Source organism: Alexandromys fortis, unplaced genomic scaffold (genome assembly GCF_014885135.2).
Source record: "Alexandromys fortis isolate MF-2015 unplaced genomic scaffold, M_Fortis_MF-2015_v1.1 scaffold_220, whole genome shotgun sequence".
Lineage (NCBI taxonomy): Eukaryota > Metazoa > Chordata > Mammalia > Rodentia > Cricetidae > Alexandromys > Alexandromys fortis.
This window is the reverse complement of record NW_026068099.1, coordinates 18,426-34,422: the sequence shown is the minus strand read 5'-3', so window position 1 is coordinate 34,422 and position 15,997 is coordinate 18,426. Positions and strand designations below refer to the sequence as shown.

At 43.3% G+C, this 15,997-nt stretch overlaps 1 long non-coding RNA gene across 1 annotated transcript; it reads right to left on the bottom strand.

Moving 5' to 3' along the window:
- Window positions 1-7,519: 7,519 nt before the first annotated feature.
- On the bottom strand, window positions 7,520-14,335 carry LOC126489464 (uncharacterized). Its single transcript, XR_007588927.1, has 3 exons — window positions 14,217-14,335; window positions 12,815-12,853; window positions 7,520-7,611 (listed from the first exon to the last, which is right to left on the bottom strand). It is a non-coding gene; the product is annotated as an uncharacterized lncRNA (long non-coding RNA).
- Window positions 14,336-15,997: the final 1,662 nt, after the last annotated feature.

The window sequence follows — 15,997 nt, the reverse complement described above, 5'->3', positions numbered from 1 at the left end:
AAACATTAAGGATTTATTTTTTAAATATTTATTTATTTATTATGTATACAATATTCTGTCTGTGTATGTCTGCAGACCAGAAGAGGGCAGCAGACCTCATTACAGATGGTTGTGAGCCACCATGTGGTTGCCAGGAATTGAACTCATGACCTTTGGAAGAGCAGGCAATGCTCTTAACCACTGAGCCACCTCTCCAGCCCGCAACTGCAATTCTTACTTAAAAGCTGTTTTGCTATGTTAAGGTTAAAAGTTTCCTTTTTAATTAGTAAGAGAGGAGAAGGTGCTGTGGAATAATCCTTCTATACACTGTGAATTTGTATTACTCTCATGCATTAATAGATAACTCACTGGCCTATAGCTGGGTAGGAAGAGATTGGGCAGGAGAACCAGAGTATAAGGAGTCTGGGATGAAGAAGGGCAGAGTGAGGAGTCTCCAGCCAGACACAGAGGAAGTAGAATATGTACAAAACGAGGTAACAAGAGTCATGTGGCAGCAAGTAAAGGAATGGAAATGTGTTAATTTAAATTTAAGAGTTAGCTAGTAATAATCCTGAGTATTGGCCTAGCATTTATAATTAATATTAAGCCTCTGTGTGTTTATTGGAGAGCTGCTGGAGAGACAGAAACTCTGCCAACACTATCTTAATAAAATATGCTAATCAATGTTTTTGACCTAATAATGGACAATGGCTATTATCACCAGTAAACAGAGCAACATTTGCATCTCAGGGCTTTTGCCTTTTATCATCTTTTTTGCCCTTTTTAGTTATTTTTGTTGGTGTCAGCAAGAGTTGCTTATGTTGACAGACAAAGCCAAGTAAAGACTCTGAAGTCAGCTCATGTAGATAGAAATGCAGGTTCTCCTGGACTGGCTGTGTGTCTTTGGGTAAGTTGCTTGTTCTTGTCCTTGTCTCATCTGTAACATGAAGATGTTAGACATATGTAGCTCATGGGGTTGCTGGCTTCATATTAATCATGATTTATAAAGTTCTTGGCACTGTATGTATTTCACAAAAAAATAAACTCAAACTTGCAAAATTGACACAAGTATCCTTGAAAAAGTCAAGATTCATCACCACCCAGAGAGACTTTGTTTATACATATTATAGAAAAGGGGACACCACTGATGAAATTCATAGTAGTGCAGAAAGGGGAAGGAAGCCTGGGATGCTGAGCTGGCAAAAAGCCCAGGAACCAGCTATGTTTGGACATTGATAGCAGAAACATCTGGAAATTCTTGTTAAAGGGTCTGATGATCAGCTACAAGCTGTTAAAAGACAAAACAAAACAAACCTCTTTGTAACTCCTCACTCTAGTAGCCAACAACTCTTCCCGACACATATGAAATGGTAGAGATAGCTGGGATTGCTCAAATGTGTCAGCCAATGGCCCCTCTACACATATACCAAGGATAGGTGGTTCACACAAAGATACTAATAGGAAATAGGGACTTGGGAAGCAGGATAACTGAGGAAAACATGGCCGAGGGATGGAACCAATCTGAGTAACATCCAGGGTGAGCCCAGTGGAGTGATGTGGTAACTTCAAACCAGTGTGAAGGGTGAAGAGCCAGCAGCTAAGCTCTTTGAGTCTGCTGGAACAGAATCACTGTTTCGGTTGCCCTGTGCTGTGCAGGCAAAGCAGAGTTGGACATTGTTCTAGAAGGGAAGATGTCTACTCCACCCTACTGGACAGTCAACAGCAATGACGGAGACTAAAGCTGTCTGTCATTCTTCCTAACTTCAGGGCTGCAGGTATTTACTGCAAGGTTGTCAAATACCAACTTTGACATAACTCATACATTCCAAGGTAGGTGCTTGAGGATTAGAGTTGTTAAGGAAAAGGAACAGAGATATAAGAAAAACAAGAGACAGAAATACAGAATAGCATTGGGAGGGATGTTCAGTGAATACTGAATCTGCTTCGTTTATTTTTCACACGTTTATATGTGAATGCAACAGACTTCATTAACACTTGAATTCTCTGATCTTTGCTCCATGTGGAGCAGATCCACCTCTATACACAAAATGCTAATTAACCACACCCTAGGTCAGAATCTTTTGTTTGTAGCCACACCTGTTTTTAACAACTTTGAGAGAGCAACAATAACTCTCTCTGACTTCCAGTCAAGGTGGAATAGGCTTACACCTCTGTGTCCCCACATATTCCTCCCTCTTTATTTTATTTAATAAAGCCTGTGCTTCTGCTACAGGACAGATGACTGTGTCTGTCTTGGAAGTCATTTTCCCATGTTCCAAACTTACCTGTCATCAGTACATACATTCCATCATGTATGTCCTGTTTTGGATTGCCTGGGTGAGTACAGGGAAGATCTTACCCATCTCTCACTATCAATCTCTGTGAATAAAGGGTTAAGGGAGAAAGCATCTCTAGGCGCTGTTCACCTTTAAGCCAATTTTCTGTTGAGAGAGTTAAACATATGCAAGCAGATACTGCTTTGTGATACATATACTCCTGTGGCTACAATATTTCCTAATAATGGGATGGAGAGTGACCAGAGGTGAGATTGCCTTCTAAGGGCTTATCATGTCAATTTTTTTTTCTCAGACAAGCTCCAATCTTTTTCTAATAGTGAACTACTTTTTCTTCATAATGAACTACAAACATTAACAGGTCGATACCATAATTCTAACATAAACACTCAATTTGTCAAATCAAAATTCTTTTAAATCTATTCTAATCAAAAGACAAGAAAAGGTTTCTGTGATGGTGAGCTTCGAGTCTTTTATCTCTCCAATAGTCCATCTTCATTGCTGCTTCTAAGTTTCAAAGACAAGTCTAAACTGTCCCAGTCTCTGAGCAGCAGTAAAAGCCTTTATGGCCCCCTCCTCATCTCTCACAAGGGGCTCAGTCACTCTTTGCCTCCATAATAGTGATCCATTGTTTTAATAAGTCTCTTTCCCTCAGGGGAAAATTTTCTGAGGTCTCAGTTCCCAGGTCCTTTATTTCAACAGCATATTGAATAACATACTGGCAAAAATGAGTTCTGTATCCTTTAAGCATTCAGTCAGTATTCTTGGACTGACTCCAAAATAAACAGAACACACTGAGGTATAGAAATTTGTGCAGTAAGTCCACCAAGAATCTAGGAGCCACCAATTGTCACCACAATCTTCCTTTTCTTCTCATACTGCAGCATGATGTTGTAAGAAAGTCAGGAACACAGATTCAGGAACGTTACTCTGACTCCAGTGTCCCCACAGAAGAGTCAGACTTCTGCTGTACACATCAGATCAGACTTTCTGGAAGCCATTGTATTTCAACGTCTTTCTGTGAACAAATACAGATATATCCTCAAGCCCATATTAATACAGGCTTGGGTCCCTTTCATAATTCAGTGCAAGGGTCTTTCCACCTTACTTTACCAAAGGTCACCTTGGTGCCATAATGCCAAAATCTGTCTTCAGCAGATTGCTCATGGGCATCCACATTCAAGAAATTTAGAGTAAAAAAAAAAAAAAAAGGCATGATTTGAGGCATTATGTGGTGACTGAGAGTACAATTCCCCTATTTTTATCTTTTGAAGTTGTGATTTCAAGGAGCCATGGGCATGCTCCACAGTTCCTTGTCCTTGAGGATTATATGAAATGCTAGTTTTGTGTTTGATATTCCATTGGGAACAAAACTGCTGAAATGTTTTACTAATATATCTGGAGCCATTGTCTGTCTTTATAATTTTAGGGATTCCCATATAGGAAGAACACTTTAAGCAATGGGTTATCACAAGCTTAGTGGCTTCTCCAGTCTGTGCAGAGGCTATTAAAGAAACATGTATATTTATCAGTTGTCACATATACATGATATGAATAGTATCCATGTGTCATAATTGATTAGGAGGCAGGCCTCCATGATTTACTCCCAGATGAGGTACAGGTAAGTATTGTGGATATATATCACACTGCTTGACAATCTGATGAGCAATGTCTCTTGTTAATCCAAATTGTTTCCTTAAGCTCTTACTATTTTGATGATGTAAAGCATGTGATCATTGATCAAGCTCAACTTGAGATAAAGCAATCAACTTTGTAAACTTATTGGTTAGAGTATTACCTTCAGCCAATTAACCAGGAAGAATGTGCTCTGTAATGACCCACAAAGCATGTCAATTTCCTTTGATAAATGGAACCTTGAATTTGCTGGAACATTTTAACTTGCTTATTGCCAGTCCCAATGCGTGGAACAGTTTCCAATATCTGAAGGGTTTTAAAAATGTAATAGCAGTCAGTAGATAAATTAAATGCATTATTTGCCAAAAAAAAAAAACCCAAAAAAACCAACCTGGAATACTATACAACAGCTCAACTGTTTCAACTGAGGCCAGTTCAGTTCACACTACATGTCCTTTACCACCAACAACACATGCTGCTCTTCCACTGGGAGAACCATCTGTAAAAATTGACAAAGCAACCTTTAGGAGGAAATAAAAGAATACAGTTGTGTGAATTGTAGCACCCTATCATCTGGGAAAAGATTATTAATCTGGTCTTGAAATTGAGCAAGCACAATTGCCCAACAATCATTATTTTGAAATAACTAATCAATCTGTTGCTTAATATAAGAAGTGTTCGTCACATTAGGTTCCCTGCCAAAATATCGCCTAGATTCCATTCTGCTTTCATACTAAACAAGTTAATGCTTCAAAATAAGGGTTTAATACCTTGACTTGTAAGACAGGAAGTTGTATCCACATAAGCGGACTGTTTTGCCATAAAACCACTGTGGGAGTAAGTTTTGTGGGTAATATACGTGCTTGCCAAGGTTTATCATAATTAATATACCTTGCTGTTTTTGTATTGCATACTCCACTTGTTCCAGTACCTGTTGGGCAGCTTCAGTAAGCTGTTAGGTAGAATTCAGGTCATTGCTTCCTTTAAGCATCCAAGTTTTAAGTCCCCCTAGCTGACAGGTTTCCAAAGACACCTGGCTGGAGGTGCATTTGCATTTCAATAGACTCTTGACTGCTTGTGGGCTATTTCTCTGCAGCTCAGCTACCTGGCTGAGAACCAGGATCTAGGCTCTCAGCTGAAGCTGGGAGCCAGGAAAGGTGCAAATCAGACTCCGGGATGCTTCTTGTCCCTGTGCTGCCTCTGGGTACTTGGAACCTGGAGGCATCAGTCCATCATCCATGACTGCTGTACCTGGGCTGTGTGCTCAGTGGTCCCAACATAGACTGGGACCAGCTGGCAAATTTAGCTCAGGTTTCCAGGTGCCTGCCACTGCAGCTGCTCTGAAACCACTTCCTCCCCCATCCACCACTGAGGCAGGCCATCTTCCTTGGCTTCCAGTCTGAGCTTCTTCCTTTCCAGCTCTCTCCCAAAGAAGCAGCTTCTGCCTTGTTCCCTTCTCCCTACTTATCCCCTCCTCCCTCTGTTTCTCTTTCTCTCTGCCTCTCTGCTTTTCTCCCCTTTCCCTTCCCTTCCATAACTCACTAAATAAATATCCAACCTCACTCTGCTTACCCATCTCGGTCTCTCACTGGCCACTTGACTGCAGCTCCTCATGGGACTGGTTGCCCCGCCAAGGTCTCTCACCCACCAGGCAGCTCCCTGCCTAGGCTCCCTACCTAGGACCCTCTGGTCTTCATGGCCCATAGGCCACTCAGGGGGGCTCCCTGCCTGGGGCTGGCTGCCCTTGTGGTCCACCATGGTCTTGTACCCACTGCCCACTGCCACACCTCGAGGACCTGCAGTGTTTCTGCCACTGCACCCCTGGGTGATCCACAGCATTTTACTTTTATCATAACACAAGCTCTGTAGTCTCTTTGATAAACTGCCACTTCTTACGAAGTTATATGCTTAGGGATATATAGTAGGAGGCAGAAGGAAGGCAGTGGTCTGAATTCCCTGGAAAGATAAGACTACTTGGTGAGTGTTTTAAATAAAGACCAGCTCTGATACTCTCACCCACTCTCCTTCAGAAAAGAGAGAGAGAGAGAGAGAGAGAGAGAGAGAGAGAGAGAGAGAGAGAGAGAGAGAGAGAGATTTTCAGGCTTCACAGAACATCTACCCCAATTCTTTCAGGATTGCCTGTACTAACTTCAGTTGAAAGTCTAGCACCATCCTTGTCTTTTCCACAGGTGTGTTACTTACTTTACTGAAACTGGCTCATCATGTGAGTGTGTAAACACAAGGGTGTGTGGGTCTGAGTGTGTCTCTCCTCCTAAAGGCATGCTTCATGTCTGCTGCTGCTGGGCAGGGCACACCTGTTGACTGAGTGGGTAAGGAAGTTTAGAGGGCTTTTTCTGGGTCCTCTTGTGACTCCAGAACCAGGCTGGGTGTGAGAATAACAAGGATTCCTGTGCTGTGTTCAGTGAGGAATAAGGAAGCTTGGTTTATTCCTCCTGAAGAAGCACTTGAGACAAAGCTGTTACTTGGGTAATGATTTTGGACGCTATGAGAAAACCCAAACAGCCTGAGGCCTCTGCAGAAGGAAGAACTCAGACTGAATTTAGAAGAGAATTATGAACTTGTGAGGCTTTTGGCCCAGAATCAACTCCCTGTTTCCAATTGCCTGACCTTGAGAGCAGCCACAGCCCTATTCAGGGCAGACTAAACTTTGGTAGGAGGCTTTCTGGTAGGTAGAGTAATGGAAACACAAAAAGCATAAAACAAAAAAACCCTAACAACCAGAATTTCTGGACAGTGAAGAGGAAATTTCAGAAAAGAGAAAGCGAAGGGCCTGGCTGATAACAAGGTAAACAGAACTCTTTCTAAACTGAGAATTAAGCCTTGTCCTTCATGCTGTTTGCCATCTGAGCCAGTATAATCACATACACCCTCTGCTGTAACAAAAGCCTTCTACTTCTGGCTTAAGCAGGAGCTGGTAGGTACCTGCCAACCCAATCGGTCTTGACCCAGAATGGGACCCCAGACCCCCAGAACCCATTTATCCACCAGAAATTGGATGCTCACAACACCCAACAGAAAATGCCGATGGAAGCCAGGCCATCAGCCACAGTTCCCAGTTGAGCTTTTTCTTCATGGCTGAGCTCCCAGGGCTGAAGTCTGGCTTCTCCTTCCCATTTTACACCATAGGATAAACAGTTTTAATAGAAATGTTAGAAATGGTTCACCTTCTAGCTGTTCCCAAGGACAGTGTGTTCATTCCCAGCCTGTTTTACTGGTTTATCTGCCCAGCCACTCGCTTGGTTAGAGGGGCCAGGCCATTCTTAGAAAAGATGCTTTGGAGGACATTTGGAGACAAACCTGTGTGGGTTTACAATGGGGGAGGAGTACATTCTGCTTTCAGAGTCACCTTCTCAGTGGGCTTCCTCAGCACCTGACAGCTCAACATTGTGACGTACATTGCAAAGTTTTATTTAGGAAGATAATTGAACAGGAAGGATAATACAGAAGTCGGGAGTAGAAGGTTGGCAGGGCATTTACACAGAAGGGCAGAGGGGAGGGTGGGCTCTCTGAGCACTGTGCAGTTGACAGCTGGAGGGATGGGTGGTGGATGGAATACAAAGAAAAAAATTGTGTGCTTATACTGTTGAGGTTGTTGGTTTGTATCATTGGTTGAAAAATTTCTTTTCAAAGTCTTCACAGATTGGATTCCTACTGTGACTTCAAGATGGTTGAGCTTGCTGTTCTGAAAGGGAAGTAGAAAATCAGTGATAGCTGTCACTCGGTAAGCTTGGCTATGCCAATGGGGAGGCTTAACACAGCTAAGAGAAGCTTTGGGTGGGTGGGGGGCTTAAAGATTGCTCAGTAGGTAAAGGCACCTGCTGCTAAGCAAACTGAGTTCAGTCCCTGGGATCCACGTGGTGGAAAGAGAATCGACTCCAGCAAGCTGTCCTCTGACCTCCACACGCACCGCACCCTGCATATACACTGATGCACGGTCTTCCCACAGAGTCAACGGATAGAAGTGTAACCATTTTCTTTCTAAAGAAAGAAGTTATATTCCCTGAGGGTTTGGTTATATCTCTTTCTTGGGAAGACAGAAATAAAACTAGTATTGCAGGCTTAATTTTCCTTGCTCCAGATGCCTGAGATCAGCAGTAGTTTGGGTTTTAGATACTGGGATATTTGTCTATACATGATGAGATACTACAGGAGTGGGATCAAAGTCAAAATCCAAAACTCATCTGGTTTATATAAATATTTCACATATAGGTCAAAAGCAATTTTATACAATATTTTTCAAATATTTTGCAAGAAACCAAGTTTTCATGGTATAGATTGTCCACTCTACCGTGTTGGTCTAGGTGAGATACAACAGCAGAAATGAGCAGGGTCTTCCTTTCCCACACTTTTAACCCCTTGGAAATTTATTAGGATGGATAAGGAGTTACGGAATTTGAAGAAGAGGCAGAATCTTAATGCAACTGAAATGCTAGCAGGGCAGTGGTGGCACACCCTTCTGTCTCATCCTAGAGAAGTGGAGGCGGGTGGAGCTCTGTGAGTTCAAGACTGTTCAGGTCATTAATCTTCATCAGGCGATGAAAGGAGACAAGAGACAGAGACCCACAATGGAGCACCAGACTGAAATCTCAAGGTCCAAATCAGGAGCAGAAGGAGAGAGAGCACGAGCAAGGAACTCAGGACCGCGAGGAGTGCACCCACACACTGAGACAATGGGGATGTTCTATCGGGAACTCACCAAGGCCAGCTGGCCTGGGTCTGAAAAGGCCTGGGTTAAAACCGGTCTCGCTGAACATAGCGGACAATGAGGACTACTGAGACCTCAAGAACAATGGCAATGGGTTTTTGATCCTACTGCACCTATTGGTTTTGTGGGAGCCTAGGCAGATTGGATGCTCACCTCACTAGACCTGGATGGAGGTGGGTGGTCCTTGGACTTCCCACAGGGCAGGGAACCCTGATTGCTCTTTGGGCTGATGAGGGAGGGGGACTTGATTGGGGGAGGGGGATGGAAAGGGAAGGTGGTGGTGGGGAAGAGACAGAAATCTTTAATAAAAAAAAAGACTGTTCGGGTCTACGTAGCAAGACCCTTCTAAATGTATCCTTTCAGCAAGCCACTTGTCATGCTTAGTTAAAAATAAACTAAAAGACGATATTAGGGTCTCAAACTAGCCACAAAAGGTAAACTGGCAGAATGTTACTTATTCATTTTAGGTCCAACACTTCAGTTAGCTATATCTTATCTCACATACCCACCCTGAATTTGGGACACAAAGAGCTGTCTTTGACTGATATTGAACTAAAATAGAAGGTAATGGGGTTACATTAATGGCTCTTTCTAGGTTCATCAGAGACAGCAGAATATAGTTCCTACACTCCAAACTCATGTCACTCTGGACAAGATGAAGTTTTCATGCCCACTTCATGCCTCAGTGGACAAAGACTCAATGTGACAACTTCATTGTACCTCCTTCCCCACCTCTCAGTTGTCTACCTTGACCTCTGTCTGGTGTTCTAGACTCTGGCTGTACTTTCTTTTCACTAAAGCTGGCTCAGATTTCCTTCTGGTCTCCCCTCAGATCTTTGAGAAAGTGTTTAAAGACATGCCCCCAACCTTAGGTCTCCTCATCCAATGACTCGGGGGATTTTCTAATTCTGTGGCATTTTTTTAAAAGATTCATTGCTATTTATTACAATTATTATTAAAGTATTATTAATATTGGTATCCATCAGAAGGAAAGGCAGAGCATCACTCAGCACTGCTCAGAGAAGCTGCTTCTTGCTGTAGATGGGAATTAACAGACACACAACTGGACAAGGTCCAGAGACTGACTATGGAGCATTCAGTTCTAAATGGAAAGCCTTTTTTGGAGGGGGGTTGAGACAGAAGTTCTCCATAGCTTTGGACCATGTCCTAGAATTAGTTCTTGTAGACCAGACTGGCATTGAACTCACTGAGATCCACCTGCCTCTGTCTCCTGATGACTGGGATTAAAGGCAGGCCAAGAACAGCCTGCTAAATGGGATGTCTTCATCAAAGCCCTCTCCTCAAGGCTCAGGGAAGTGGAAGAAGTGGCACAGAGACTGTCAGACCTTGAAGTGGTGATGAGTTCAAGAAACAGCATCATTCAGCCACTGGAGAGCTCCTACACCACAAGCCTCGTGGTTTACTGGCAAGGTTTTGGCCTGTCTGTCTCCTGCAGTGGCTACATGGTATCTCCGTGATCCAGGTCTGTCTGCTTCTCTCCTCTGTCTGTTTGGAGTTCCTGCCTTGCCCTATTCCGTGCTGCAATAGGCCCAAAGCAGCTTCTTTATTAACGAATGACACTCACAGCATATAGAGGGGAATCCTACATCACATACACATAGAGGCTCTGATGTGATGCTGAAGGAAGACCTGCAGAGGTTCAAACCAGACAAAATCTCATCCCTGAGAAGTAAACACCAAGTCATATCCCTAATCAGAAAGCTATTCACAGTAAGTACCTGCTGGGACCGCGAAAGTTAGTTTTCTCCAACACAGTGTCACTGGGTATATCAGCCTTTCAGGACAGGCGCCTGGAGTCCTGATCCACATAAAACAGACTCTAGGTTTTTGTTCTTTGTTCATGTGTGTGTCTGTGGGGGGCACACACACTTTTGTGTTGTTTTGCTATCTTTTGTCTGGTTTATCTGTTTCTTTTAGTTTGTTTTGTTTACCATTTTTTGTTTTTTTTTTTGTTTGTTTTTGTTTTTTTGAGAGGGAGAAAATCTACAGTTGAGTGAATAGGGAGGTGAGGAGGACCTGGGAAGACTTGGGAGAAGGGGAAGAATACTATGAAAATGTGTGACAAAATTTTAAAATAGAAAATTAATTAATTGAAATGTATTTATTATTGTTGTTGCTATTAATGTTTTCTTGTTTGAGACAGGGTCTCATTGTATAGCCCTGACAGGCCAGAACTTGCTCTGTAGACCAGGCTGGCCTTGAGTTCAAAGAGATCTGCCTGCCTCTGCCTTTGTCATTTTTATTACTTTTAAGTTTATGTGTGCTTCTGTGGGATGTGTGCATGTGCCTGCGGGTGCCTGAGGAGCTAAGAAGAGGGTGTTGCATTCCCTGGAGTTGAAGTGCACGTGAGCCCCTGATGCGGCTTCTGGTAACCATATTCCCTTCTTTCCAAGAGAAGTATGTTCTCTTAACAGCTGAGCCATCTCTCCAGCACTGTGGCAAGAACATTGTGCTACAGCACTAGGACATTTAGATACTAAGAAATTGGAGGTTTGGCAATGCGAGAAGTCCAATTTTCTCTCTTTATAGATGAGAAATGCTGTCTGTAAAACACTTTTGTTCCCTGCAACAGTAAGCAGCTCTGTAGCCTGTTGCTCTCCACGGGTGAAAATCGACTGTCCTGAAGTGAGCTTCCAGAGTTCCAATGTGAATCACTGCTACTTTCCCCACTTGCATCATGAGACTTTTCGAATCCTTTCTCAAATTTGACCTGTGTGGGCTTGCCCCATGATGAGGGAAATTGTAGCATCTACCTGACCTTAGGAAAAGTGACTCACCTCAAAGAGAAAAGAAAGCAAAGCAGAGATTCTTACTATATGAGAATGCTGTGGTTCTGAAAGATGAGGCACATGTTCTCCACAAAATGTACTGAGTGGTATGCCTTCTAGTTCAGCCTGTTCTTGATTTTGTTTATCCGCTTGTGCTCCAGGAGGTCTGGAAAGTCCTCTTTCCTCTGTTGTGTGAAGAACTGAAGGAGTGCTGCCAGCGTAGCCCTGAGTTGGTCTTTCATGTACTTGGTTGTCATTTCCACACATCCCGGGTCTCCTGGCCTTCAGCATTCAGGCAAAATGCTTGGTCAGCCTAGGTGCTAGCATTTCTGGGGCCCCACAGCTGTGTATGTGTCCTTGGCATTCAGTCACACCAGGGCCTTATGACCTATGTAATCTGTGTGCATGCGCAGCATGGCCATGTAATCTATATGTGTGCATGACTATGTCAAACCCTATACACATGCACTGAACTACCTTTAAAATGTGGACATGCCCACCCCATGTTCTTTTTTGCCACATTTCTTTGAGACAGGCCTGTGCGCCAACCTCTTTGCTTTCTCTTTATGAATAAAATCTCTTAAAGTGGGTTTCGTTGTCTATTCTCATGCATGGTAATATTATTGGTGTTGAGGCACAACAGGCCTGGGCATAACACTGCCCAGGACTGGGTTCACCTACAACTGCTTATATTCTATCTGCCAGGCGGCTAGGTCACTGTGCACAACACCGGCTGCTTCAATGGAGAGTTTGTTCCCTTCTGGTTGGCCTATGTACTTCCCTGAACCCAAGGGAGTGACTGTTGGATGTCCAACATCCTTCTGGTGTTCTAGAAAACAGGGTTATAGTTACCCACTGCCTTCAAGGCTATGGATGGCCCCTTTTGCTGACAGTCACCTCTGGCAATTCCCCATGGCTGAGGACTGCATGTATGTACACACACACATACACACAATTCTATCTAATGACCTACTTCCTGAGGAGCACAGGCAAATTTGGGAACAGGCCAGAATATGTGCAGACAATATAATGATCTGTCCTGTCCCTTTAAGAGACAAACCCTGCCCAATCCTCCACCTTGTCCACTGAGGCAAGCAGATTTTCTTTCTGCTTCTAGCCTGAGTTCCTTCCTTTCCTTCTCTCTCCCGAAGAGGCAGTTTTTGCCTTGCTCCCTTCTCCCCACTTCTCCCCTTTCCCCCCGTTTCTCTCTCTCTCTCTCTCTCTCTCTCTCTCTCTCTCTCTCTCTCTCTCTCTGCCTCTCTGCTCTTCTCCTTTCTCCCCTTCCTCCTTTCCTTTTCCCCTCCATAACCCACTAAATAAATATCCAACCTCACTCTGCATGGTGTGATCATAGCCTCAGACATCATGGAAGAAGATCTTGGAATAATTACCTTTTCCTTCGTCCTTAGTGGGTTTGGTAGAGATCCTTCCTGAAAGACAGAGATGTTAATGATGGGGTAAGTCTTTGCTTTTATTTTGTATTTCTAACTGCTTTCTAGTTATTCTGTCTGGATGTGTCATTGTTAAATACAAGTTGTCATGGAAGTTACTCCCCATGTGCCCTCACACTGAGTCAAGGAGGCATTTAACCACCTTTTTCTGGCCTGGTGATTTTCACAGTGAGCTCAAACAAGAGATGCTACTTGATCTCCCACAGTTTCCAGACACATTGAGGGCTGGTTTCTAATGCCCTTCTTTCCCCATGCAGAAAACCTCACCCTACACTTTGTCCGAACTGTCCTCTGTGACCCAGCTCAGGGAAGACTGTTCCATGACACAGCTTTTAGTCCTAAACCCAGAAATAGCCATCCCACCCCTTGGCTTCAACATCATTTCCTGCAGACTTCTCTCTCCAACAGTAGTAACTGCAGGTAGGGTGTGAAGGTGCAGCCTTGCCCTGGCCAGGGGCTCACACCTGTACTCTCCATGGCTTTAGATGCAGCTTAGTTGATACACGATGAACAAAGTTCTTTGCTTTTTTGTGAGAAGAACACAGGAAAAGGCCATCTCAGATACATGACAGAATATGTGACAGTGACGAAAGAAATAGGTTCAGTTGCCAAGGAAACCTCCTGAATTTCCCAATTCAGAGGGTGAACAGAAATTAAGAGCAAAGAACTTATTTAAAAATTATTTTTCATTTATTTACTCTTATTTGTGGGTAGATGGAGTTGAGGCTGGTCTTACTCTGTAACCTGTGCTGTCATGGAACAACAAGAGTTTAGGCCAGCCTTGAGCTCTGAGTCTCCCAAGTGCTGGGATTACAGGTTTGGCTCACCACAATCAGGTGTTCAAGAACAAGTGTGAGACAATGACCTGGGAGAAGAACTGCTGGAACATTCTGTAACTCAGGTATCCACATGTGTGCATTATTTTCAGACGTGTAGTTGTATTATTTCCATCACCAACACTCTACATTTAAATTGTATCCATGGTATCAAGGTTTATGCAACTAGTTAATGGTAAAGGTCACAGTATTTTCATCCAAAGGATGCAAATTAATGCATTTAAGAGGTTTAAAGTATAATACAAGCCAGCCCAGGTAGCACCAACATGCATACTGGCAACAATCCATGCTATGGAACCTAGCTAAGAAAAATCATAATGGTATTGTGGAAGCTAACATCTGCTGGCAGTGAATTATGACAATAAAATCCTTGAAGTTATCAGTCACATGGAGAGAGCTTCTAATCTCTTGTCTTACCCCAGAATAATTGAAACTGCCTGTCATAGAGAAGCTTTTAATTCACCGTCTTACCGAGGAAACATGGAAGCTATCTACCCCCAGAATACCTCTATCAAGTATCCCAGGGTCCATCCATAGCATTGTATGCTTTTCTTTCAGTTCTTGGATTTTTCATGGCCTCCTCTGATTTCAAAGTCCCTGAGAGTGAGCCACTCTCCAGTTTCACTCCATATACTCTTCTCATGGGTGCCTATAAGACCAAGACAAACTGAGCAGCCAGCTATGAAAATACGTGCTCTTGCCCATAAAATCCTGGATCTGGGGCTGAGGTTTTGTCTCAGGAGGATGTGCATTTCCTTCTCAGTCATCAGGGGCCACACACCCATCCTGATAGGCAAGGACAGAGAATGTTATCCTTTATGATTTTCCTAAAAAGAATACATCTATTTTATGTGAATTGGTGTTTTGTCTGTAAGGGTGTCTGGGTACATCATCTGTTCTTATTGTCCACAGAAGCCAGAAAAATGGCACTTAATCTCCTGGAACTGTAGTAATAGGTTGTTGTGAGCCAAGAGTAGTTGCTGGGAATTGAACCTTGGTCCTCTGTAAGAACAGTCAGTGTGCTCAACCACAAAGTCCTCTTTCCAGCATTTGAGATTACCTTTAAAAGCATTCTACTGTAATGTTAAAAGATCATCAAAAGGAATGACTCTAATACATGACCAAGATTCTTACTCTTTCTTTAACTGTGACCCAGTGTAGGTCCAATTTGCATTTCAGAAAGGTGAGTGAGGGCAGAAAATTTCCTGCTTGACTCTTGTGAATCCAGCCATGAGGAAGCTGTCACCACAGCTACTTCTATAAAATTTTACTCCAGGACATGACAGTTGGTTATCCCTCATATTTTAGACTCATGACTAGTTGATGTTAAAAGTGATTTAGGAAATGTTGTCTACATGGAACAGCTAAATTACATGTAGGCAGTAGAACCACAGAGAAAACACCTACTTGCTGAGAACAAAAGAACTACTTTGGTGCTAGGGAAACGGTTCAGTGGTGAAGGGCACTGCTGCTCTTGCAGAAGACCCAGGTTCAGTCCTCAGAACCCACATGTGGCTCACATCCATGACTTCAGATCTGATGTCCTCTTCTGGTCTCCACGGTCCCCAGGCACACTCAGTACACAGACACATATGCAGCCCAACACTCGTAGGCAGAAAATAAAAGTAAATCTTAAAGAACTGTGCTGTGGAAAGGAAGATCAACCATGATAGAGGACCAGTGGCCCTGTGCTCTAACAACTACAATTTCCACAATGTTTTATATCTATTATCTTTTTTTATCACAGCAATGTGGTGAGAGAAGTTTTATTCTCATTTTCTAAGAGAGGAGGCGTCATAGTAGGGAGCCTGATACAGATGACAGAGAAACTGACCTGTGGTTGAGCTATGGTTTGAAAGTCTCCCCCTAGGGGTCATATATTGAAATCCTGGTCCTTGACAAGGTGATATGTAAGGTGGCACTAGATCATGGAGGGTGCTACCTGTGGGAGGGATTAACATAGTTCTCATGGGACCCCAGACATGGTCTGGCTTCTTGTCTTATGGTGGGATCTCTTCCTCCTCCATGTCATAACCTTGCCATAATGCCACCTACCATCAATCTCTCTCCAAAAGCCAACATATGAGGCTGCCTGATCTTGGCCTTTTAGCCTCTAAATCTGTAAATTAAATAGAGCATGTTGAAATATGGAGTGGTGGGACTGCGTCCCCAGCACCCCGGCCGCCTGCTAGCTTATGCCCTGAAATAACAACACACAAACTATATTCATTTAAAGACTGCTTGGCCCATTTCTATCTAGCCTCTTCTAGGCTAATTCTCACATACT